This window comes from Rhineura floridana, chromosome 6 (genome assembly GCF_030035675.1).
Source record: "Rhineura floridana isolate rRhiFlo1 chromosome 6, rRhiFlo1.hap2, whole genome shotgun sequence".
NCBI classification, from domain to species: domain Eukaryota; kingdom Metazoa; phylum Chordata; class Lepidosauria; order Squamata; family Rhineuridae; genus Rhineura; species Rhineura floridana.
Genome location: NC_084485.1, coordinates 43,654,679 through 43,667,190, shown reverse-complemented (window position 1 = coordinate 43,667,190; position 12,512 = coordinate 43,654,679). Strand labels below are relative to the sequence as shown.

At 44.6% G+C, this 12,512-nt stretch overlaps 1 protein-coding gene and 1 long non-coding RNA gene across 6 annotated transcripts in view; one reads left to right on the top strand and one right to left on the bottom strand.

Moving 5' to 3' along the window:
• LOC133387233 (disks large-associated protein 4-like) overlaps positions 1–1,767 on the bottom strand; it is a 102,332-nt gene extending 100,565 nt beyond the window's left edge. For 3 of the 5 annotated variants that reach the window (XR_009763422.1, XM_061631584.1, XM_061631585.1), the window contains exon 1: positions 1,489–1,767. The gene's annotated coding sequence lies outside the window, so the exon portion shown is untranslated. Of the gene's footprint in view, positions 1–1,434 lie in introns of all 5 variants that reach the window. The other 2 variants (XM_061631587.1, XM_061631586.1) reach the window with 2 other exon arrangements.
• Positions 1,768–3,976: 2,209 nt separating this feature from the next.
• Positions 3,977–7,085, top strand: LOC133386620 (uncharacterized). The gene is made up of 3 exons (XR_009763217.1): positions 3,977–4,052; positions 4,713–4,772; positions 6,859–7,085. It is a non-coding gene; the product is annotated as an uncharacterized LOC133386620 (long non-coding RNA).
• Positions 7,086–12,512: the final 5,427 nt, after the last annotated feature.

Below are 12,512 nucleotides of genomic sequence, written 5' to 3'. Positions count from 1 at the left end.
CATGTATCCATCACTGATACAGCTGGCATTCATCAATAAGGCCACCAGCATCCATCACCAGCACAGTTAGAAGGTGTTGCAAATGCCCTCAAGCATCCTGTAGAAACAGGATCCAATATGGATACAGCTGGCCAAACTTAGCTATATTTTAAAGAGGGTGAGTCTGAGGCTCCATCCTTCTATTCACCTTGGAGCTTTCTTAATTTAAAATCTTCCATTGACACAGTGGAGGGGCAAGCCTATGTTGTTTGTAATTCTGCGTTTGTCTTTGCATGCAACAGCAACTCAAATATAGCAACACTACAATTAACTTTAATCATCAAAGCAGTGCATATGGGCAACTGAGTCTGGGTTACATTGGCTGCAAAATGGCACTGTTTCCTTTATTCCTCAGTAAGTTAGATTTGAGCACTGGTTCTTCCAGGTGCTCTTTGGATTAAGCTGGCACAGGATGAAGATAACAAAGGTAAGCACAACATTACAAGTGGCAGACTGGCCTTGGCTGAAAGTACAGCAATAGACTAAAATAGAGTTCTGTGCACCTCTACGCTCCCTAGGTCTCACGACTGCCATGTAAATGCCTAGTAAATATAATTGGTCCTAATGAAGAGCTTGCTTCACACAGAAGGTCAGGTTAGTGCAATGCCCTTTACAAGAACAATGCCTAACATATATCAGGAAGAAATTGCTAGTGTATATTTTTCTTCCATTTATATCCTCCCTTTCTTCCATCACAGAACGCAAGGCAGTGAACACACAATTCCCAGCTGGTCACCCATCCAGGCACTGACAAGACCCAGACCTGCTTAGCTTCAGCAAGATGGTGGCCTCCTTATTGTTCCTTTAGATCATGCCCTGAGACCGTGAACAACACTATTTCCTTGAGTAACACAAGTATGTGGATGGGCAGGAGCATTTCAGAGAAAGATTGAGGAGCTTTAAAGGAACTCTGAGTGTGTCAGCACTTTCAGCCACAAGGAGACTTATAATAGGATTCCCCTGAGAGCTCATTGAAAGCCTGAGCCACCACATCTCCATGCAGCCCATGTACATCATTAGTCCTTGTGTTGTTATGTTATGTTACGTTATGTTACGGTTTATTTCTAGGCCGCCTTTTGGCCAAAAAGGCCCCCAAGGCAGCTTACACACAAATAGAAAAACACAAATACAAAACACAAATAAAAACAATACAACCTACAAGAAATCAAACTAACAAAATCCTAGCATTTCTAAAAAGCAAGAACAGCTAACCAAAAGTATTCATCTTCCTAGTAAAGGACAGTCCCCAGAAAAATGTCACTAAGAGCAGGGATGAGGAGGCAAAGCAGGTGGAAAAGCATGCCCCTTGATAGTCCCAGCACAGTCTCACCCCTGCAGCAGTTCTCTTCCTTCCTTTCACATAACTGGCCACTGCTCACCCCTATATACACATACCTATCTTTGTCTATCTCTGTATTTACTGCATATAAATATAACCAATCTTTGTACCAGCCAAAACTTGTTTTCAAATGTATGGTTCTGTTCTCCAGGGACTCACTGGAATCTCACACACTCTGCCCAGTCTTCTTTGGTGCTGTAGACCAGGGCTGTGGCTCTCCAGCTGTTGTTGGGACTCGAGCTTCCATCAGCTCCACCCAGCATGGGAAATTGCCAGGGATTATGGGAGTTGGAGTTCAATAACATTTGGAGGGCCACAGGCTTCCTACCCAAGTTGTACACCAGGGTTGGAGCCTAAAGCCCAGGGCCCCTTTAGGTCCCTCATCTGGCTTTCCCTATGTCACATATAGGGTTGGCAGGTCCATGGCCTGAGACTGATCCTGTATCTTTAGGAGAAGAGAAAGTCAGCCAAGTGCAGGTGTTCTTGAAACTCTGTAATGGGAAAAAACAGAAGGTGGAATTCTCCCTCCCCCCTGCATAACTTTTAAAGATACAGAAGACATCTTGGAGGTTGGGACTGGCAACCAAGAGGTCTTCTGTATCTTTAAAAGTTATGCAGGGGGGAGGGAGAATTTCACCTCGTGGATTTTCCCATTACAGAGTTGCAAGAACACCTGCCTTGGCTGACTCTCTCTTCTCCTAAAGATACAGGATCAGTCTCAGGCCATGGACCTGGCAACCCTAGTCACATACCATCTCCCCAGGCCACACTGATCACAGGCCCTGCTTCATGCCCTCCTCAGGTGCTTTTGACTGGCTGGATCCTTGAATTGTTGTCTGAAGAGTGGATGGAGAGATGTATGAGTAGAAAAACCTCTGACTTTTTCCTGGCTGGAGTGTAACCTACTGTACAAAGGGAACAGTCACATCCATTGCCCCACCCATGTTTGCCTCTAGCCCAACCCACCACTGGCATGCAGCCTCTAGAATGTTCCCCATTCAGGAACACAGCCCACCTGTGCTGTGAAGCAAATCATGTCAGTACAGTCCTCCACAAAAGAAATAATGACACTATCACATCATCCCATTGGTGACTGTGCAAAATGCCTATGTGCATGAGAGCTGATATAGGGCAATTACAGCACTGCACCTCACCAACATTGTAGGTAATTCCATAATCATCTGAGGGCATTTTCATAAATGATGCTAAGAGAGGTTTTTGTTTTTTAAAAAAGAGAAAAGGTGAGTAAGAGGTGACATGATAGAAGTGTATACAATTATGTATGGCATGGAGAAAGTGGAGAGAGAAAAGTTTTTCTCCCTCTCTCGTAACACTAGAACTGGTGGACATCCAATGAAGCTGAATGTTGGAAGATTCAGGACAGACAAAATAAAATACTTCTTCACACAGTGCATAGTTAAAATATGGAATTTGGTCCCCAAAGAGGCAGTGAGGGCCACCAACTTGGATGGCTTTAGAAGAGGATTAGATAAATCCATGAAGGATTTACTAGCCATGATGGCTATGCTCTGCATCTATGGTTGAAGGCATTCTACTTCTGAATACCAGTTGCTGGAAGCCGCAGGAGGGGAGAGTGCTCTTGAAGTACGGTCCTGTTTGCAGGCTTCCCATGGGCATCTGGGTGGCCACTGAGACCAAGATGCTGGACTAGATAGGCCACTGACTTGATCCAGCAGCCTCTTCTTATGTTCTTATGTTTTGGGAGCTTAGGAATATTGGATGAGAGACAGTTTTAAGTGGCATGTACATGATTTGCTAATGAAGGTTTTTCAGATTTGGGAAATGTGAAAAACCTCACTGCAGGGTCGCAGCAAGAGCACAGGGTGCCACTTTGCAACAGTCATCTCACTGTGACTGTGCAGCAACATGTAGCGCAACTTAAGGTGGGAAGGTGAGCCCATTGCACTCTCTCCTCAGCACACCTCAAGGGCCAGGGACACTCATGGCCTCTGAACAACCTTAACCTTTGCTTTGCTTGAAGATTTTCTTTCCCACTGTCTGTTTCAGTCCCCTCTCTTGGGACTTTGCCTTTGCTGAGGTCCCTCTCCCTCTCTTCCCCCTCCAACTGGTTGTTGTGTACCGCCCAGAGAGCTTTGGCTATGGGGCGGTATAGAAATTTAATAAATAAATAAATAAATAAATACAGTAGCAACAACTAAATTGCGAGACCCTCAAACAGGACTCGGCAAGCATAAACAATTCTGCAGTGCAGTGCAGTACTTTAAACATCTAAGATTGAGAGGGTATTTGATTAGCTGAATCCTTCCCCTGGATGCCACTGCAGTTTGATGGGGTGAAAATATTTTGTTGCTTGATATGTCCATTTAGCAAACAGCAAGTAATGACACAAAAGGTTTCCATTGGAGCAAACAGCCTGCTTGCCCTCAGCAACTGACAGAAGGATTAGGCAGATTTGTCAAATATGCTGTGATTTCTTACTAAAGACTTTAGATGCTGATGCTTTGGATCAGTTCAAAGATTTTAATTTTATAGTGTTACTAATTGTTCCCAGCCTTGACACTCATTAACGAAGGCAGCATAAATGCGATTCGTGCCTAGCATTCTGTATAAGTTAGAGAAAAATCTTTGGGGTAATCACAGATAGCAGTTTCCAGGAGAGCCTGGAGATGGCTGCCTTGCTTGGAGCTCCGTGGTTTGTTTGTTAGATTTTTTTATTATCGTTCTAGTTATCCACAATTTTAAACTGTTTTAATTTGCCCCTAAATGCCACAGTTATGATTTAAGGTGTTGGTTGCTGTATATAGGCATTGGGAACATCTGTCTTCTCTTTTATCCACGGACTCTAAAGGTTTTAATTTCTATAGCCATAAGCTGGTGGGGTGGAGGCCCACAGCTGTGCTGCTTATCTTGGTTCTTGAGACAGCCGTTTCCTAAGTGGGAACTTAGCAGGGCACATGTAACCATTTGGTAAGCTAGTAGCTTGTATTGCCCTGTTAACTAGTGAGCACAACTGTACCATTCTCCTGCTTTTCTGGATGAACACATACAACAGTTCAAGGGGAAACTCTCATCCCCTCCTTGTTGACTTTTTGCCAAGCCTTGAAGACCTGGCTCTTCAGGCAGGCCTATGGGATCTCTGGGGTGGGTTAGGTTTTACACTGTATCAGCGTAAGATGGTCTTTAGATGAGATGTTATGACATTAATAATGTGATGATTATGTATATAAGGAGATTGTATTTTATATTGTATTTTATATTGTACGTTGCCCAGAGTGTCCGTTCAGTCGGACAGATGGGCATCTGCTAAATAAAATTATTATTATTATTATTATTATTATTATTATTATCCCAGATTAGCCTGGTTGCCTGCATCATACTGCAAAGTTGTATGGAGGATTTCATCACACATCAGGTATGGATGTGTGGCAAAATGTGTGATAGCATGTGTGGCAAAATGCTCATCTGTATGGGTTTGGTTTCTGGTAAGATGGAGGTGTGACAAGATTCCCCTCACCATTTCACAGGGTAATACTGATAACTGACTTACCCTGTGACTACACGCACACTGAAAAGTTAATCATTTAGTAGATGATCATCCATATCATCTGTATTGACTTCAGATGGTTCAGAATATGGCAGCTAAATTGCTGAGTAGAACTGGCCACTTAAGTTGGGACACATATTGCCAGTACTGGAATATCTTCAACAATCTCTAGTTCATTTCCAGGTACAATACAAGCTGCTTGTTTTGAAATCTAATGCTCTATTAGAGGTTGGTATTGGAAGGTGTATTGGCTCCTATATGAGCCTACTGGCTCTTCAAGAGCTGCACCTGAAACCTCTAGGTACTGGCATTTATTTATTTTATTATATTTATATCCCACCTTTCCTCCAAGGGACTCAAGGTGGCATACATAATTCTCCTCCTTTTCCTCATTTTATTCTCACAACAACCCTGTGAGGTAGGTTTTCAGAGGTGAGATCCATAGTGACTGGAGATGGGGTCTTTTTAGTGATGGCACTCTGGTTGTGGAATCTTCTCTTCATTGACATTGGCTGGTGCCTACTTTAATAGCCTTTAGATACCAGGAGAAGGCGTTCTTCTGCACTTTTCATGGATGGTTGATTTTTCTCTTTGCTGTTTCTCAGCTTTATCACTGCTTTAACTGCTGTTTCATTTTTTTTAATTAAAAAAGGCCTTTATTGCTTTAATCCAATAGTGGACAGAAGGTAGATCAGAATGTACTGGTAGATCTCTGGATGATTTGCAGCTGATCATCAAGGATTTTCATTTCCAGTTGTTTAACAATTGCAAGAACATCCCCTTTCCCCCTCCAATTAGACTGCTGAAACAGAGAAAGCTTAGGAGAAAACCTGGAATGGATTTTTGTGTGAATGGTCTGTGAGCCCACTTTTGGTACTGAAAAATCCAAGTCCTGAGCTGTGGCACACCCAGGTGCCTTGTTCCATAACTGTAAGTGCACATTGCTCCTCTTTGTAAGCCCCTTGGCTCTAGCTGGTGGACTTCTGGGTTCTAGGGGAAAAAAGCAAAATAGATCCTGCAAGCTTAAAGTCACCCTGCTTTAATCTAATGTTTACAGCTGAATTTTATATGTTTATTGCTAGTGGCTTCGGAAACTTTTGCAGAAAGGTGGGATACAAATCTTTTAAAATAAATAATAAAATAAATTATTAAATAAATTATTGGGGGGGAATGCTCAGCACATTCAGATTATTCACACAAACATCAGTGTATGGAATGAAAATGAATCAGCTTCTTTTTGAAGAGCTTCTAAAATTGGGTCTAGTCAAATCTTTGCTGGCTTGTGTCACCTCTTTAACATGACCCAAATGAAGCAAGCACTTGCAAATTGATTTTTTCTCTAGATTTTCTTGTATCAAATGCTTGGAAATTAAACAAGTAAGCTGCTGAAAAGGTCATGAAACTTTAATGGCCCAGGAGGCACATCTCAATGTAGAGAATCCTGAGGAAATACAATACAAACAACTATCACCTAAAACTAAAGTCTTGCAGTTGAGGAACACTTAATGGATCACTGTGGACACATTTGGATTTTTGAACAAGTGCCTTGGGTGCCACATCTCCCCAACACAAAGAGAAGAAGCGCACATGTGCGTGTTTAGGCTTTTCCATAAGTCTGGGTAAAGGTTGGATCCAGTAGAATTAAACTGAGCTTTGAAAAACACATAGACTTGAAAAAGAAAGTGGGAAACAGTGTCACTCTCCCAACTTCCCCCTCAGTTTTATGTACTTTTAAAAGAAGAAACAAGTAACCATCCTCACCACCTCATGACCAAGGAATCAGTGAATTGGTTATATGTGTGCCCCAAAGCTTCACGGGCACCAGGAAAAGACCTCAAAGATGATGATGTAACCATGGATGCCACATTGCTGGCCCCAGTTTTAGAGAATTCTGGCCTTTCCGTGCTGGTTTCAAAAGAATAATCACAACTTTTTCTCTCTCTGTTTCTCTTAGATGGCTCATTTTACTGTGGGACTGCAAACAAATTCACTTGCTCTTCAATATTTCACAATTAGAACCGCTCTAGCTGGCCACGGCAGGAAATAAATTAGAGAGAAAGCACCAAGACATTTCAATATTATATTATGACATGCCTGAGTGCCACCAGCTCAAGAGTGTTATGACCTTTAGGATGAAGCATTGTGGGAAAAGAGCCACAGACTTCATTACTAAACAGAAGGAGTGAGTCTGTTGTAGCAAAAACAATAAAGAGTCTTATGTCACCTTAAAGGCTAACTCATTTATTATGGTTTTGTGGACTACAGTCCACTTTATCAATTCATGCATCTGACGAAGTGGATCACAGGTGGAATCAAATGTAATACTCAGTCTCTTGTTCCGTCAGTGCAAAGATTTCTCCTTGAGCAATGGAACATTCTCCCCCTCTCCTCTCTGGTTGTGGACAGAGGGAGGGAAAGCCCTGTTGCACAAGTGGAAATCCTTGCATGGATAGGACATGGTAACTGAATACTGCCCATGGTCCACAAAAGCTTATGCTGTAATAAATGCCTCTGAATGCAGTATGCTTCTGAATACCAGTTGCTGGAAACTGCAGGAGGGGAGAGTACTGTATGGTCCTGCTTGTAGGCTTCCCATAGGCATCTGGTGGGCCACTGTGAGAACAGAAGGCTGGATTAGATGGGCCCTTGGCCTCATCCAGGAGGGCTGTTTTTATGTTCTTAAATTTGTTGGCCTTTAAGAAGTCACGAGACTCTTTGTTATTTTTAAACAGAAGCACTGAGGCTAGCTAGATTCATACATGTTGCTTGGATTCACATTATCAATAGTGATAATAAGCATTTATCCCAGCCTTCCCCAACCATGATGGCTGGGGCTGACGGGAGTTGCAGTCCAAAACATCTGGTCGGGGAAGGCTGGTCTATATGCCATGGCATAGGTGCTATAAATAGCACAAGCTGCAGGGGATTTATGCACTACTGGACTGGAGCAGGAGGACCCAGGGAGTCATGTAGTGCTCCTGACTGCCGCTGCCACAGCTGCTGCCTGTTCCTTGGTTCAGTAGGCAAAACTGCACAAAGGCACAGAAGACTTCAGATGTGCTACACCGCATACTACAGTGGCACACTTGTAAAAAAAAAAGTTGGCTAACACTGTTATATGTAGACAAGCTTTTCTGATGCAATCCTACTGCCCAGTGGCATGTAAGTCTGCTGAGATTGTATCAGAAGATAATAATAATAATAATAAAAAATTATTTTTGAGTTGCCTATCTGGCCAAATTAATGGCCACTCTAGGCAACGTACAAAATAAGATAAAATACAACATATAAAATACAACATAAGTAATAAACCTCAGACTATAATTAATCAAAACCATCCACAACTGTATCACAATAAAACTAGTCCAGCCCAGGAATCTTGTATGCCTGCCTGAATAGCCAGGTTTTTAGGGCTCGGCGAAAACTTGGCAGGGAGGGGGCATGGCGAAGGTCATAGGGCAGGGAATTCCAAAGGGTAGGGGCCACAATCGAAAATGCCCTCTCTCTGGTCCGCACCAGCCTAGCTGTTTTAACTGGTGGGACCGAGAGAAGGTCTTGTGAGGCTGATCTCGTCAGGCGGCATATTTGGTGATGCTGGAGGCGCTCCTTCAGATAAACTGGGCCAAAACCGTTTAGGGCTTTAAAGGTAAGTACCAACACCTTGAATTGGGCCCGGTAAACAACTGGTAACCAGTGTAGATCTTCTAACACCGGAGTGATGTGATCCCGGCGACGGCAGTTCTTAATCAAACGTGCCGCCACATTCTGCACCAGCTGTAATTTCTGGACCGTTTTCAAGGGTAACCCAATTTAGAGCGCATTACAGTAGTCTAAGCGAGAGGAGACCAGGGCATGTACCACCCATGGGAGCAGATGGACAGGAAGGTAGGGTCGCATCCTCTGTACAAGATGTAATTGATACCAACTGCCCGGCTCACTGCCAAGACCTGAGCCTCCATGGACAGCTGGGAGTCAAGAATGACTCCGAGGCTGCGGACCTGGTCCTTCAGGGGTAATCTTACCCCATTAAACACCAGGTCTATATCTCCTAACCTTCTCTTGTCTCCCACGAGCAGCACCTCGGTCTTGTCAGGGTTCAGCTTCAGCCTATTACCTCCCATCCATTCACTTACGGACCTCAGGCACTTGGAAATGGTATCCACAGCCACCTCTGGTAAGGACTTAAATGAGAGATAGAGCTGAGTGTCATCCGCATATTGGTGACACTGCAACCCAAATCTCCTGATGATGGCTCCCAGTGGCTTTACATAGATGTTAAATAGCATGGGGGAGAGGATAGATCCCTGTGGCACACCACAATTGAGAGGCCAAGGGTCTGAAACCTCATCTCCCAATGCTACCCGTTGATGCCTGTCTGAGAGATAGGAATGGAACCACCGTAAAACAGTGCCCCCTATTCCCATTCCCTCCAGGCGATCTAAGAGGATACTGTGGTCGATGGTATCAAAAGCCGCTGAGAGATCCAGGAGGACGAGGAATGCGTGTTCTCCCCTATCCAACGCCCTCCTCAAATCTTCCACCAGAGCGACCAAGGCTGTTTCAGTTCCATGTCCAGTCCCGAAGCCCGATTGGAATGGATCTAAATAATTTGCTTCATCCAAGTGTGTCTGTAACTGTTTGGCCACCACTCGCTCAATCACCTTGCCCAAGAATGGAAGATTAGAGACTGGGTGAAAGTTGTTCAACTCTTGGGGATCCAAGGAGGCCTTTTTTAGAATGAACTTTATTACCGCCTCCTTGAGGGCTGATGGCATTGTACCTTCTTCCAAGGAAGTATTCACCACTACCTTGATCCCTTAGCTCAGTCTCTCTTTACAGCCCATAATGAGCCATGTTGGGCAAGGATCAAACAGACAGGTGGTCGGCCTCAGAGTAGAGAGCACCTTGTCCACTTCCTCAGAGGGAAGAGGCTGAAACCGATCCCACCGGACCGGGATGCAATTGGCCGACTCTGGCCCACTTCCTGTATCCACGGCATACGGAATCGTGCTCTTCAGACGCTCAATTTTATCAGCAAAGTGTTTGGCAAATGTGTCACAGGAGGCTTTAGAATGTTCCATGGGTTCCTGCACAACTGGACCGACCAGGCTTCGGACCACTTGGAACAACCTCCTGGGACAGCACTCTGCAGACGCAATATAGGCAGCAAAGAAATCCCTCTTTGCTGCCTTTGTTGCCACTTGGTAGGCAGCTATTGCTGCTCTAACCAGTGTCCGATTGTCTTCGGAGCGAGATTTCCGCCACCGCCGCTCTAGTCGTCTCACCTCCTGTCTCAGACCCCGCAACCGTGGTGTATACCAGGGTGCAATCTGAGTTCTATTCAGGGGGAGAGGACGTTTCGGAGCCACCCGGTCTATTGCCCCGGTGATCTCCCTATTCCACTCCATCACCAGGGTTTCGACCGGGCGACCTTCAGACAGCTCCCATTCTCCCAGCGCATTCAGGAATCCCTTAGGCTCCATCAGGCATCTGGGACAGACCATCCTAATAGGTCCCTGTTCCCTGCGGAGGGTGTGCGGCATTGAGAGGTCTATATTTACCAGATAGTGATCTGATCATGACACGGGGTTAGAAAAAACAGCCCCCATTTTCAGAGCACTTCCCCCCCCCTCCGAGATGAACACAAGGTCAAGAGCATGACCGGCTACATGGGTGGGCTCAGTATTACTAAGGTGCAGTTCCCAGGAAGTCATGGTTTCCATGAAATCCCGAAGAGCTCCTATGAGGGCTGCCTCGGCATGCAGGTTAAAATCCCCCAAAACCAATAGGTTGGGGGAAAGGACCCGCACTCCCGAGACAATCTCGAGCACCTCGGCCAGGGAGTCTGCTGTGCAGCGGGGTGGGCGGTACAATCCCTAAACTGCCCTTCGGGCCCAACCTCCAGTACATGCAATCAACAAACTTGGTCTCGTGGAGAGGGGGTCTGGCAAGTGGGGGGGATCACAATGCCTAATTGAATTAGTTGATCATGGGATGATATGATTAGATGAGCTACTGTAGTGTAATGGCTAAGAAGATGAGCTGTGATCCAAAGGGTTGTCGGTTCAATTCTTGTCTAGACCATGGACGCAATGGGTGGCCTTAGGCTACTATTGTCTTAGCCTCAGCCCTCCATCTATAATAATATTTTACAGGGCTGTTCTAAGGGTTATGCGATAACATTTGTGAAATGCTGTAAAAGCACTAAATGTTTAAATACTTCAGTCAGGTTCATTGAAGTTATAAATAACTATATAAATATTTACATTCTTAAATGCTACTTAACGCTTGGGCTTGTTGCACCTGTCTAAATCATACTTGTAGCCAGTGTTATTTTGGTGACAGCACTCACCAGTACAGACACCTCATTTTTTACAAAAAAAAAACCACTGCTCATAGTAGGCCCATTAAAATTAATGAACATAAACTAGTCATCAGGAATAGTCAGATACAACCCTTAAATGCCAAGTATTACTATTATAATTGTACAGAGGCCTCTCCCATATAAGCATCCAGCAGAACAACCTGGCTTGGCAGAGGCCTCGTGCCGGTTCAGTTATATCAGCTAGGAAGATCTAGGCTAAGGGAAAAGCAGCAGGCAAAACGTCCTACAATGACAATTGCACAAGCCAAGGTTGCAGGCTATTTGGTCCTTGTGATTATCATTGCTGGGCAGCCAGGGAATTTGGAAGACAATCTCTAAAATCCAGATTGCTTCAAGCGGTGTAATCTCCTGGGTGCTTAATCTCTTCGAAGAGTATGACAGGCCTGGCATCAGAACCTGGCATACTGGGGCATTTGACATGGCCCACCAGGGCTGATGACTTGCCTACCCTGCTCAGCACCCAGTGCCACTCCCCCAAGCCAATGGTGACACTGCTGCAGCTGCCAGTCTCCCTCTCAGACATGTACTTATGAATGGGCTTACCTAGCAGTGCTATAAAAGGGGAGGAGTTGAAGGGGCATGGGACTTGTGTTTAGAACCAAAATTGCCGAAAAATATGAATGAATGTTCCCCACAAATTAAAAATGCACTTTGTCAATGAAATGCTGATTCTGAAGGTTTAGTTGATTGATCTACCAATTATAGACTGCTGCCTTACTGGAAAGACATGGATTGTGCATTCATTTCCCCTAGCAGTTTTCTAGAGAAACTAAACATATGATTATGTTTTTTCTATTTTTTTAATATAAAAGCAGGAATCAGAAGCTCTTTTCACATACGTGGGTACATTGAAATGCATAGGATAGGCTTTCCCAGCCCTGACTCCCCAGATGTTGTTAGACTATTATCGCCATCATCCTTGACTATTGGCCATGCTGACTGGGGATGATGATGGTGGTTGTCCAACAACATTTGGGGACCCAATGTTGGGGAAGGTTTGCCTAGGGGATGGGGTAATGGTGTAATGGCAGTGGGTTGTATCCAGTGCTAGTCCTACTCAGAGTAGACCAACTGAATGAACAGGACTACTCTGAGTAAAACTTAGCTGGCTACAGCCCAGTAAGTCCTGCATTGCCCTCCACACGTTGCCCTCATTAGCGGTATACTGTTGTGTGCATCCCAATCTCCAAGCTGTGAGAGACTTCCAGGGTTTGGTTTCTTTG